General features: G+C 42.6%; 1 protein-coding gene across 4 annotated transcripts in view; it reads left to right on the top strand.

Moving 5' to 3' along the window:
• Window positions 1–13,662, top strand: part of ZNF423 (zinc finger protein 423) — a 311,610-nt gene that overhangs the window by 53,815 nt on the left and 244,133 nt on the right. The gene's annotated exons all lie outside the window — the stretch shown is intronic.

Here is a 13,662-nt window from a genome sequence, read left to right as displayed (position 1 = left end):
TCTGTGTGCAGCTCTGGTCTTTCCCTCTTGGCAAAAAGGACATCCTAGACTGGAAAAAGTGCAGAAAAGGGCAGCCCAAATGAACAGAGGACCGGAGCATTGTCCCAGTGTGGAACGGTGGTGGTGGTTCTTTTTGGTTTAGGGAAAAAAGACAAGAAAGGGGGATGTGACAGAGGTTTATAAGACTGGGTATGGTTTGGAGAACTCTATCTCTTGTAATACTAACGTGTTCCAATTGAGTGCTGGCTATCCTTTTTAGCAGGTCCTATCCTGCACCACAACAGTTGCTTTCCAGAAGCTGCTGCCGGCATCTAACTTGTCTTACTTTTTAGATTGTGAACCCTTTGGGGACAGGGAAAATAATCTTATTCCTTTTTCTGTGTGAACTGCTTTCAAATCTTTCGGGTTGAGAAAACACACTCTCTCTCTCTCTGAATAATAATTAATAATCCTAGAACTTTGGAGATCACCCAGTGAAATGGATTGTTGGTAGATTCAGGACATGGGATGTGGTGATCAGTGGTCACTAATTTTTTCCATCTCTGTGCAGAATGAGTTTCGTTTTGGGCGGCAATATCAAGGCAGTGTGTACGCACCTGCGTTCAGAATGGGGCCTTCCTGATTCAACCTGAGCGGGATTTAAAATGAACTGAGCAAACATCCACAAACTTGTGAGTGTGCGCACATGCACATACCTTAGAGGGAACAGTGGTGGTGATGGTCGTCTCTTAAAAAGAGCAATTCATAGAGGAGGTGAGGTCTTGCAAAGCCTATTAATCATGGTGGAATCTTGATATTTGGAGGCAGTATACCATTGATCACTGATTGCTGGGAGAGTAGCAAGCAGAGAGACTGCCTGTGCCTCCATTCTCTCCTGTGGACTTCCACAAAGGCATCTGGCTGGCCACTGTTGAAAGCAAGATGCTGGGCTACTGAATTCCTTGCACAGTGCAACTGCAGAATGAGTGCCCTTGGCAGTGTAAATGATTCTCCATTAACTGCAATGTCTATACAAAGGTGTTTGAATCACACCCGGTTGTCCTTTCGTTCCAGGATGGCATGGTGTCCGATTCCCCATGCCCAAGCGATGATAGTGAAGCAAACCCTGTAAATGTGTGAACAGTTTAACCTAACTGTAAGAAATGTTTTCTGATGTGCAAACATGCATGCATGCAAGCACACATAGAGGGAAGCCATGTTAATTTAAAACATCTGGCCAAGTGATTTAGTTTAGTGAACCTCTTGCATGGGAGGGGGGAATCCATGGGGGAGGACAGAGGGAATGTTGTTGATGTGGGCCAGGGCACAAAATGAAAAGTGAGGCATGGTTATTCACCCTTTATTGAAGTCCTACATCACTTTACTGGTGCTAATGCAAACAGGAAGATCATAAAAGAACATAATGAAAGTCCTACACACTGGGACCGTGGGACTGCTTTCGGTTACTGAATATAGCTTTGGAGACACACCACACAAGAGAGAGCGAGAGCAACTGCACAGTATTACTCCACTATATATGATGGCTTTTTAATGTATTTTTTTCCCATCCCCTTCTTATAGCTTTTTCCATCTTATTCCACTCAAAAGCCTCGTGTATTGGTTTTCAGACTCTACCCAGTACAGCGCCAAAAAAAAAAAAAAAAAAAAAAAGGCAGAAGTGTACTTAACTTTTTTTAAAGAGGGAGATTCTATCACTCAAGTCCATTTCATCGATTCAAAACAAAGAATATGGGTGTGGCTAGAGCAATGCATCCCATATCACGTGTGTTGTCCTTTATTGTCTCCTGTGCCAGTAATTATTTTTTTTGCTTTTGTGTCAGTCTATTTGCTGTCCATGTCTGCATGAGCAGGAATGTTTGTAAACATAATAATAATAATAAATGCATATGGATAGATGGTTCCAGATTTAACCAGCAGCATTTCCAGTCAAAAGGAAAAGGTTTCCGCAATGTCTAGGAGGGGAGACCATCCAAGCCTTGCATCCAGACCACAGTGGGGGAGTTTATATCTCCTTTAATGAAGTCTAAGCTTTCAGGAGGGAGAGCAAAACACATAAGTGTGGTGTGGAATGGCAGTAGATCATAAGGTGTGATGCAAACATGCAGAACTTCTTTATACTGAATCAGATTCTGGTCCATCCTGCCTGTCATTGTTCACTCTGATCGGCAGCATCTCTCTAGGATCTCATAGCCTTGCTGCTTAAAAGCCTTTTTTGCAGCTTCAGATGTAGGAGATTGGCCCTGGCACCTTCTGAATGCAAAGCATGTGCTCTGTCCCAAACTATGCACTCCACTGAGCCCCACCACCAAAGCTCCAATGATATGGATAGTGTATATTTATTGCAGGAGTATTTGTGGTAGATTGTGTGAAAAGAGGCTTATTTGGATGCAGTAGATACTATTGGATGCAATAGATACTGAGTAAATTACTCAGGAGTTTTGCTAAAGGATTACTTAACTTCAGTAAGGCTGCTTGGGAGTAATTTAGTTTGGAAATCAGCCACTTGCTGACATCTAGACTTAACGTGTGCACTGTATAATGTTTTGTATGTACAACATTGGAGGGATGATCTTTGCCAATTCCCCCTTCCTTCAGTCTCTCCTGAAAATATATCCCTGATACTGTGCAACTTCAGGGACATATCCTCGGAGCCACAGAGGGTTGCAGAAGAGAGAGAGGTTTGGCGAAAATTGCTTCTCCCCTGTTATATGCATGAAATGTTGGTTGGCATGCAGAGTGTTAGTCTGGATGTCAACCATGTTGACTGAGATACAGGAAGTTGGAGAGCCCAGGACTGGTTTGCCTTCCTCCTAAGCAACACCAAAAATATAGTCATCATATTTTAACTTACTGTTCTCAACAGATTTGTAACACTCAGTAATCAGATCAATAATACTAAAATGAGAATGCCCAAGAAAAATAGAAGATCTTTCTCAGATTCAAATTTACTCTGATTTAAATTTACAATATATGGTAACTATTCAATAAAATGAGGACGTGCACACATCATGAGTTCAGTGTTCTCCCAGTATGCTGAAGTGGTTTCCCTTAATTTTGTAGGAGGACATGATTCATCGAAATTGCTCCTTTACGCACACTTGAAGCAAGGAGGAAGGACTTGTGTACTTGTGGTGTGCACAAGTCCTTGTGTGTGGTTGGCCAGTGAATGAAGCATCACCCAAACCAGCTCTATGTCTGTGTTCCCCCCCCTTCTGGATAGCATGCATGATAGAGCACGCATTCTTTGCTTTTGGTCTATTACCAAATTGCACTGATATGCGTAGGTTGTTTTTGTCCATTATGGGTATCTCTTAATAGGAGTGCGGGCCATAGAAAGAGTGAGGAGAGGCTTCTGAAGGGATAATTGCTGGGGAAACATTGTGGGTCAGAGTTTATATAAAAAGAATTCCCCCCCCCCTTTGCTGCTTCTAAGTTTGGAGGAAAATAAGATTTAATCGTTGTTTGGCCAGCCTATTGCTTTGCAGTGCTATATGGCTGTTGTAATATATCACTGGTGCATTATCTTGAGGAGCAACAAGGGACATGTTAAAGAAGCAAAAAGTCTTACTAAATATATAGAGAATTTAAAGCTTTTTTAAAGACTTGCGGGAAGCTTAAAAACCTATCCAGTACAGCTTGTTGGGGAGTTTCGCATTAGCCATTTGAGGCAGCGTTTGCAGAAAAAAAAAACACCCCTCAGTACAATTATTTAGGCTTTTAATACTTATATTCTGGGACCAGACTATCTCAAGATTTGCCCCTTAATATGAGCCTGCCTGAGAGGTCTGCTATTCATTGGAGACCCTTGGTGCCCCCCCCCATCAGAGATGTGGTAGGTGGTATTCAGGAAAATGTGTTCTCAAGCTTCAAACCTGGAATAAGCACCAGAGAATCTGGACCCATTGCTGTCTGCTTTTAGACAGGGCATTTAAGACTATTTTATCTTGGCAAGCAGTTTTAGACAGAGATTATTGGTACTGTTTATTTTCTTCCATCTGTTTTTATGCTACTGTTCTAGTCTGTGGTGTTGGGATTGTATAATTGTTTTTTATGTCTTTGCATTGCATACTAAATTTTTTCTGAGCCACACTGAATCTATTAGCGATACAGAATAGTGATAATCTATTGTGATCCTTTTCAGTAAGGGACTATCAACTTAATATTCTGCTTTTACACAACAACAACAACAACAACAACAACTTTTGACCCTGCAGATTTAAAAGCTTGGGCACAGAGGGTATTACAATTTTTGCTGGGTGTGCAGAAATATAACTCCCATTTCCCATACATGAAAATGTTTATTTTCAAATACATTTACATACCACTTTTCAACAATAAAACTTTTTTTAAAGTGGTTTACATAGTGAAATGTATGGGGAAATGATTCTGTGTTCCAAAAGGGCTTACACTCTAAAAAAAACAAAACACACACACACACACAGACACACACCAGCACAGCCACTGAAGGAATGTTGTGTTGGGCTGGAAAGGGACAGTTCCTGAGCCACCACTCTAGAAAGTTGCTTCTTGCTCTTTTTTGTAGGGCTTCGGCAGTCCTCTGGGCCCTCTAGCTCACCAACTCTGTGACCCAGGTTAAGGGTGTGCTTATGCCCTTAACCCTGACTAAAGGCTGGGTTGAATGTTGGGCTACCCATGAGGGCAGCGCCGGGATCGAGATCAGGCTTGATCCTGGTTGTGCACACGAGCAGCCAAATCCAAGCTAGGCTGCCCTGGCCTGAGTTTTGCTGCTCATGTGCATAGCCTTAAAAGTCTCTGTTGCCAAAGTAAATGGATCTGATGGGGAAACAGTTCATGCAGAAGGACCTGGAGCAGAACTCCTAATACTGAAAGGCACATGTGAGGCTGCCCATAATGGCATAAGGTGACCCTTAAGATGCTGAGATGCCAAGCTGCTTAGGTCTTGGATCAGAAAGGCTTGGGTTCAAATGCTGCTCAGCCATGAAGCATAGTAAGCGATCTTGGGCGGGTCCCTCTGTTTTACATAGCCCATCAGCTATCTCAGAATATTTCTGTGAATATAAAATAGACAAAATTTTACTTGAAGATATTGGTGTATCCCTGAAATGCTGCAAATTTAAGAGAAGTTCATGACTGCGTTAGAAAGGCTTCTTATGGCAATAGCAAAGATGCACAAAGCAATTTTACTCTGAAGTAAGTCCCAGTGATTTCATTGGCATCCAGTCCCTCGTAAGAGGGTTGCAGCCTCAGAATATGAGTAGAGCTTGTAATCAGGAGCTTTTGTACTTTTTATTTATCTGTTTCCTCTTCTTTCTGTACTTCTACATGCCTTATGATGCCTCTCACCCCACCTCAGTGGTTACTCAAAAGTGAGGTTTGGTGTTTTGCCAGCACTCACTAGTGTGAAACACTAGGCAGCTTCTTAATTTCCTGTGCTCTTTCATATATTTAAAAGGCATTATAAGCTGTGTTTGTGTTTGAAGGTTAACCACAAAATAGCAAACTGTGGTCAATTTCATGTTTTCTCTCCTTCCTCTCATATACTTCTTTGTGCATTTCCTTCTTTGTCAGCTTCACCAAAAGAATAACCATGACTGCATTATGGCCTACATTGGAGTGTTCTCTTAAAAAGTTTCAAAGTGTCTAGGCAGGAATTATAGTTCTATTTCTAGACGGTGGTGGTTTTTAAATCTACCGCTGGGGCCAAACTATATATGACTGTCTCCTTTTTTTAACAAGCATGCTTGATCTGGATCAGGACCATGGAATGTGTCAGAGAAGGGTTAATCCTTTCCTCCCAAGCTGTGGTTCCAACAAAATTAATTCCTGGAAGCTCTTAATTGCCCTAGGAACGAAACTGCTATTGGCACCAGAGGTGGCTTCTAACCCCCCACCCAAGACAAATAGCCACTTTGGGGGATAATTTTCAGTGGGACTGCAGTGTAGAGGGAAGGATTAAGCCCCCTTTCCCCAGGCCATGGTCCTAGTTTGTCGGTCTGCAGCTCTTCTCTGTAGTTATGTGTGTGAAGGTAAAGAAAGATGGAAGTACAACACACATAGCATTTCTTCTTCCTCCTTAATTGACTTGCTAACAAATCTACATAATGTGACACTTGTTCTAATATTAAGTGTGAGAATCCCTCCTTTGTTACAAAATGTGGAGGGTACTCCAAGTCAATATTAGACACCTGTAATGTTCCAGCAGTGCTGTGATCATGCTCCCTAGGGTCGTAGCCAACCAAGGAGTGTTTAATAACTGGAAAAGGCAACTTGGCTAACAATGCAGTATTTTAAAGATGCAGTTAGATTTGCATTGGGAGAATGCATGAACAGTGTTACCGATTCTTCTGCAGCTGGGTTTCTTAACGAGTAGAGGAAGATGTCGATCTTTTGGTTAATGGAACTGTATTTTAAAATTTATTTTCCATGGACTCTGTGCAGTTCCACCCATGGGATATGTGTATGTGCAATGGCAACTTTGGAACCTGGGAGTTAGCTTGAATCTCCTTAGGGAGAGGTCCCTTGTGCACTTACATGTCCTAAGGGGTGTGAAGGGGAGTGACTTGTTTACTCAGTTCACTTATAAACACTGCATTGGCAGAAGTTAGTGGGACATCTCTCATGGGAGTATCTCTTCCACAAGCTTTGGTCATTTCCCATCTTCTATTCCCTCCTCCCCATTTATTTGTTTGGAATGGTGTTAAGAACATAAGGGCAACCCTGCTGGATCAGGCCTGAGTCCTATCTAGTCCAGCATCCTGATTCCCACAGTGGCCCACCAGGTGCCACTGGGAAGCCCACAGGCAAGAGGTGAAGACATGCCACCTTGTTCCTCCTCCCCTGGACACCTTAACTTCAGTAGTTGACAGGCATTGCAGCCATAAGCTGCAACTTAGCCCATGTATGCAAGCTACCCCGTTATTGGAGGAGAGCTGGTCTTGTGGTATCAAGCTTGGACATGGGGAAGTGGGTGCTCACATGTGCTCCCTGTGCTTATGCAACAGTGTACTTGAATGGCAAAGGATAGTGTATTTAAAGATGAATCACTGAAGCAGTTCTAGAGTACAATGCAGGCCTGCAAACCAGACAGGAGGAGGGGCAGGGTGCTCTATTATACAGAGATGGTATTCTGTTACACATTGACCTTTTAGTGAAATCATTTCAGAGATATGTCCTTACAAGGCACCTGGAGATACACAGCTTGTAGAGGAAAAGGGAAAATATTTGGTTTATGGTCTTCTGTACCTTTTTAATGCCGTGGCTTCATTTAAAAAAAAAAAAAAAGACTTTTGCTTTAATATTGAATTTAAATAATATATTTTAGGGAGAAGACAAATTGTGAAATAATATTCCAAGAGGCATTTATTTTATTTTTTTTAAAAATATTCATACTAAGAGAGAGATTTAAACCCTTTCTTCATTGTACACTTCAAGGACTCCAGAGAGAACTTGCCTTTTCCCTGTAAGAGAAGATTACTTCCTGTGACTGAATTTTAGTTCATATCTGGACAAGCCCAGCAGAAAGTGGAATGTTTTTTCTTTGAACAACTAAGCTGTTAGCTGGAGTGACAGCAGATCCCCTGGGTTCCGTGTTCTGTTAGAGACTGACATCCTGTGGCCGCATCACCTTAAGGACATGGAGAACTATGAAAAATTAAATTCCTTCAGAAGTGGCTCTTTCAGACCCCACAGCTGTGCGCCGTACGGTGGTGCTTCAGCACACGCACATCTGTCATGGAAACAGACGTCCTATAAATCGATTCTTCGTGTCCCTTATGGTGTGGTTCTAGAGGTGTTCATGGCCCCTGCTGGGGGAAGAAAGCTCTCCTTCAAAATAAACAGTCATCTGGTGCATCCTGCTGATGCAGTAGTGCATTTATTGCCTGGGTTTGGAAGACAATGCAGAACTCTTGTTGGAAAATCAAACATTGGGCAGTCAGCCAGGGAGGAGAGCTGGTCTTGTGGTAACAAGCATGAATTGTCCTCTTTGCTAAGCAGGGTATACCTTGGTTTGCATTTGAATGGGAGTCTACATATGGGATCACTGTAAGATAGGTCTGCTCAACTTAGGCCCCCCCAGCTGTTTTTGGACTACAACTCCCATAATCCCCAGCCACAGTGGCCAGTAGACAGGGATTATGGGAATTGTAGGCCAACATCTGCAGGAGGGCTGAAGTTGAATTTAAAACTTAAAACAAAACTATTAAAAATCAAACTATTAAAACAGTATCTAATTAAAAGCCTGGGTGAACAAATTTATCTTGACTGCCTTTTAAAAGTTGCCAAAGATGGGGAGGTGCTGTTTCAGCAGGGAGCGTGTTCCAAAGCCTCGGGGCAACAATGGAGAAGACCTGTCCTGAGTAGCCAGCAGACGTGCAGTTGGCAACTGCAGATGAACTTCTCCTGATGATCTTAATGGGCAGTGTGGTTCATAGCGAAGAAGACGTTCTCTTAAATATCCAGGGCCCAAGCTGCTTAGGACTTTAAAGGTTATAACCCAAACCTTGTATTTTGCCTGGAAACTTGTCAGCAACCAGTATATGTAGATCTTTTAAGATAGAAGTGATATGGTCTCTCAGAGATGACCCAGAGACCAACCTGGATGCCCCATTCTGGACCAACTACAGTTTCTGGACTACATACAAAGGCAGCCCCACATAGAACACGTTACAGTAGTCAAGTCTGGCAGTGACCAACAGATGCACTACTGTTCTGAGGTCATTTATCTCAAGAAACAAACACAGCTGGTATATCAGCTGAAGCTGATAAAAGGCACCTCTGACCACTGCCTCAACCTGGGACACCAGGGAGAGGTTTATGTCCAGAAGCCCCCCCAGATTGTGTACCTGTTCCATCTGGGGAAGTGTGACCCCATTCAGAACAGGCATATCTGGTGAATATGCTTGTAGTCTACCAACTGGTCATTGGGCTTTGCTTCCCTCCTTCAAATGTTTTGGGAGCTTGCGATGCACCCATTTGTGTGATACCATTTAGAAGAACTGCAGGTTGCTTATCTGTAACTGTAGTTCTTCTGGTAGTCATCTGACCAGCCAGACACCCTCCCATCCTTCCCCGCTGCAGAGCCCTGTGGTGTTGGACTCAGGAACTGAGGAGGAGGGTGTGGAGCACATGACCTAGGTGCCAAGGGGAAGGAGCCTAGCTACCTATCAGGAGAGACAGAAAGAAGAGCTTGTGAGTCTTTTCCGGATGTTTATTCATGCAGATGTGAAGCCCATTTGTGTAACTGGACAGATGTCCACCAGAAGAACTAGTTACAGGTAAGCAACCTGCAGTTCTCCACTATGTAGGATTCCTCAGCAGCTTATTAGGACTCCTCAGTGGGTATGTTCAGGATTCAGTGCCACTTCATGTGGATTGACTGTGAGACAACTGTGTGAATGGCACGTGCCCAGGAACACTCCCTGGAATACTCTACAGTCCTCAAGAATTCCTTGCAAACATGAGCAGGCAGACAAGGTGATAGGAAAAGTGTTCCTTGAAGGCTGAAAGTTCTGCAAGCCACTTCTGTAACAAATGCCAATCCAGTGGTTTTTGTTGTTGTTTGCTTATCTCCCTGTTCTCAGAAATGGGCTTTTTTCCCAATTGTATCATCTCAGGCTTTTTCCTACAGTACGTTTCCCCTCTTACTTTGCTAGCATTCAAAGAGCCTATGCCTTCCCACAGGACTGCAGCTCCCTATGAGGTCAGATATTGTCATGGCTTGTGCAGGCAACAGGAGGAATTGTCATCTCCCTTCTGTACCCCTTCCTAACAGCAGATGGTTTTCTGAAATTTTTTTGGTTCTTGTTTTCTTCTTGTGTGATAGCCAAGAAAAGGGATGAATTTAGAAGAAAACTGCAGGTGTTTTTTTGGATACAAATGAGAGCTGTTGTTCTAGGAAAGCCCGAGGGAGTATAACTAGCAATGATGGGATGAGCTGAAGCTTTAGAAACCTTTGGCTGAGTATTAGGAAGTAGTTTCCACTAGTGAAATGGAATAGATTGGGATAATCTCCCATTGCTGAGGTCAGTTTCCAACAGAACCGGACCAAAAATGCCTCTTGAAAACAGAGTTTAGAAAAGATCCCTGCATTGGCACAATTTTATTTCAACCATCAGGAGATGGCCAAATAGAATTCTATTTGGCCATCTCCTGATGGTTGAAATAAAATATTATGGCTACCATATGGAAAATACTGGAATTGCTACCTTTTCTCTATTGAAAATTTTCCACCCACCTTATTATATAAGTACACATTTCTGTTTTGTGTTCAGTATTTGAAGCCAAATAATCAATATTTATTCAATAACTGATGGGTACTACAATGAATTGCTATTTCTTTTCTTTTACCTAAACAATCTTGGTCTATTTGGAAGTCAATGCAATTCAGTTTTGAAGAGACCTCTAGTGGGTTGTGTTTGGCACAACCATACACTCAAAATTTCATTTCAACAGATTCTCTGAATTCCTGTTATCATTACAATAAAGATTAAGTAAATATTGATCCTGATCAGGCCATAAATAGATAGATAATTTTCTCCCCAAGGACATATGAAACACATGGCCATGTCTCTTCCTGTTTTTTCCACCAAGCCACCCATGTTGCTCCAATACTAAAGAGAATGAAGAATCAGGCTGCTATTTTCACAAGGGAGCCCAACCTTGGTTAGGCTGCTCGTGTGCTGTGCCTGGATCTGAATGGATCCCGGCGCTGCTGCCTGTCTGACCCAGCTTTTTATCCCCACCTTTGACTGTGGTTAAGGGCGCAAATGCTCCCTTAACCCTGGTTCCGAGATTGTTTGACTGCTTGGGCTGCTTTCAGCCTGACTGGGCATAAAGACGGGCACCTGGAGTGCCTGTCGCACAGCAATGCACTATTCTCATTGTACGGTGCATTGTGGGATATGTGGAGGCTGTGGCTCATTTTCCTGGCCTCCTGCAGCAGCGCAGATCATGCGGGGGCGCGGTCCACGCTTTCCACCACCGTTGAAGGATCGTCTGGGGGAAAAGGTAAGTTTGACACAGCCCCCCTGCCACCCTCCCTGCCTCTTGGTCATGTGCGTAGCCATAATGTGTGTAATGCTTGCAGCAGCCATGTTCAGGGGTTCCCATTTCATGCTCCTAGAAATTGTTGCTGTGCATTGTGGGAGTTTCCTTGGCCACATGACACTGCTCACATAAGACCAGTCTTCTGAGCTGGTACAATTGCCCACTTGTTGTCTTTTTAAAAGCTGCCCACCCAGTAAAGGTACCTACGTTAATGTGTTCATTAGCTTAGAGCCTTTGCTAACATACAATTTCATTCAGTTTGGAGTGCTCTCTCTCTCTCTTTTTAAATTCTGTTGCAATGTTATGTGCATAATGGTGGGGTTGGATTTCACAGCTGTGGACCCCTGGGAGGGGTATTGGGAGTATGCTTTCTGGGGGTGGTGGTAAAGGGTTTGTGTATTTGTGGGGGGAGCTATTTGGGCTGTTTGTGTTTTAGAATAGGAACATAGGAAGCTGCCATATACTGAGTCAGACCATTGGTCTATCTAGCTCAGTCAGTATTGTCTACACAGACTGGCAGCGGCTTCTCCAAGGTTTCAGGCAGGAATCTCTCTCAGTCCTATCTTGGAGAAGCCAGGGAGGGAACTTGAAACCTCCTGCTCTTCCCAGAGTGGCTCCATCCCCTGAGGGGAATATCTTACAGTGCTCACATGTGGTCTCCCATTCAGATGCAACCAGGACAGATCCTGCTTGACTAAGGGAACAAGTCATGTTTGCTACCACAAGACCAGTTCGCCTGATCCATGCTTGCCTAGTAAGCCACAGTGATATTTATGGGCCCTTGGCAATATCTCTGATGCTCACTCCTGTGATCATAGTATACCTTGACTTTTAAAAAAGTTGTCTAAAGCCCTAATAATCATGTGAGAATTTTTAGTTGATCAATAAGTATGCATATCTCCAAAACCTCAATAAAGGTGCATTCTTGCAATACTGAAGATGTAGGATAATGTTCAGTGTAATTACATAAATGCTCATGTATTCTACCAAAGAAAACCACATGGTTCTGTGGTCGCCAGGAGTCGACACTGACTCGATGGCACAACTTTACCTTTTACCACTCAATGTTAGACAGAAAAGCCATCTTTATGATTCTGTTTTTGTATTGCTATAACACACTGCTCCCAAATACTCCTTAAAACAGGGGTGCTCAAACTTGGGTCTCCAGATGATGTTGGACTACAATTCCCATCATTCCCAGTCACAGTGGCAAAAGACCATTGTGGCTGGAGATGATGGAAGTTGTAGTCCAGCATCATCTGGGGCCCCAAGTTTAAATTCCTTGTTTCAAAAATGTGCTACTGAGTTAAAAGATCCTGCATAGATTTAGTCAACCAATGTTTAGTTGATTAATTCAGTATTTGATGGAGGAAAAGGTAAAGGGATCCTTAATGAAATTAATCCCCCCCCCATTTTAGTTATATTTTGTTCCCAATAGGCTTTTAAGAACAATACCTAAGGTGGGCTGTTAATTGCAAAAGATGAGGGACAAGGCTGTATTGACCCCCTGTAATTTTAGCACTGGGTATCTGCCTGTTAACTTGATGCTTTCAGCCCTAATTATAATGCAATGAAAATGTATGTCATCTGATTCAGCGGGCTTTTATACCCATCTTAAAATGTGCTTTCTGGAGTCTAGCTGTGTTCTTTGGAGCTTAGCTGTGTTTGGACCCCCAATTGTTAGCCTATGGAGGCTTGCTGTTATTGGACAGAAGTGGGCCAAAAATTCCTCTGCATGGCATTAAAAGGATGTGTCTTGGACTCATGTTCAAAAATGTTAATTAAAAGCTGGCCTCTTCTAAGATGCCTTCAAGGGCACATGACCCAAAGCAAGGAGAAAAATAATCCTTTTGTTTTGATGGTATGTCTGTTGTAATGGAGGTAGAATTCATGGGCAAAGGAAACCTATATACAACTCCAGTTTTTTAAAGTGCATTTTTTCTCAGAATAAAGAGCCATCGCAAAGGCAGGCTTGCATTAGGTTAGAATGGCATTAAAGCTGAATGTTAGCAAACAATGTTCTTTTTAGAGGAGTTGAGCCTTCACTTCAGAGCTTCTTAAGTATCGCCAGCAATTTATGACTGAGGGTAAGCTCCCATTTATTGATGCTTATGCTGCACTAATGTAATTTGGCTGAAAAGTGACAATAAATGAAGAAACACAAGGATTTAAAAAAAAGGAAGAAAAGGCTGTCATACTTCCTATAGCTGTCAGATTTCATGTGTCGTATTTGTAGGGATTATTTGTCATTCTGTTCATAATGAAGACAAAGTGACAGTGCTCAGAGTGGTGCACAGAACCCCCCCCCCCAAATTTGCACGTAGCCTGAATTACTTCTGTGGTGTTATAACCTCTGATATGCAAAGCTTTGTGTGAAATCAGCGTCTGAGGGAATGGGCAAAATAATGGAACTGTGTGGAGGTATGCAATATGTTTGGAATGGTTAGCAAAAGTTTTAGTTGCAGAAATGGAAAAAAATGAGTTATGAATGTGAGACTACTTATGATGTGTTGTGTTCTTGCACATGAACGGAATTCACATATAATAAACATAAATTGCTGGAATACCTCTTGTAAAAATATGTTCCTTTGGAACAACATGTATTTGTAATTCCATTATTTTGAGAAAAATGAC

The sequence above is a fragment of the Hemicordylus capensis genome, chromosome 9 (genome assembly GCF_027244095.1).
Source record: "Hemicordylus capensis ecotype Gifberg chromosome 9, rHemCap1.1.pri, whole genome shotgun sequence".
Lineage (NCBI taxonomy): Eukaryota > Metazoa > Chordata > Lepidosauria > Squamata > Cordylidae > Hemicordylus > Hemicordylus capensis.
Note: the sequence above shows the minus strand (reverse complement) of the source record. Positions and strands in the feature narration are given on the sequence as shown.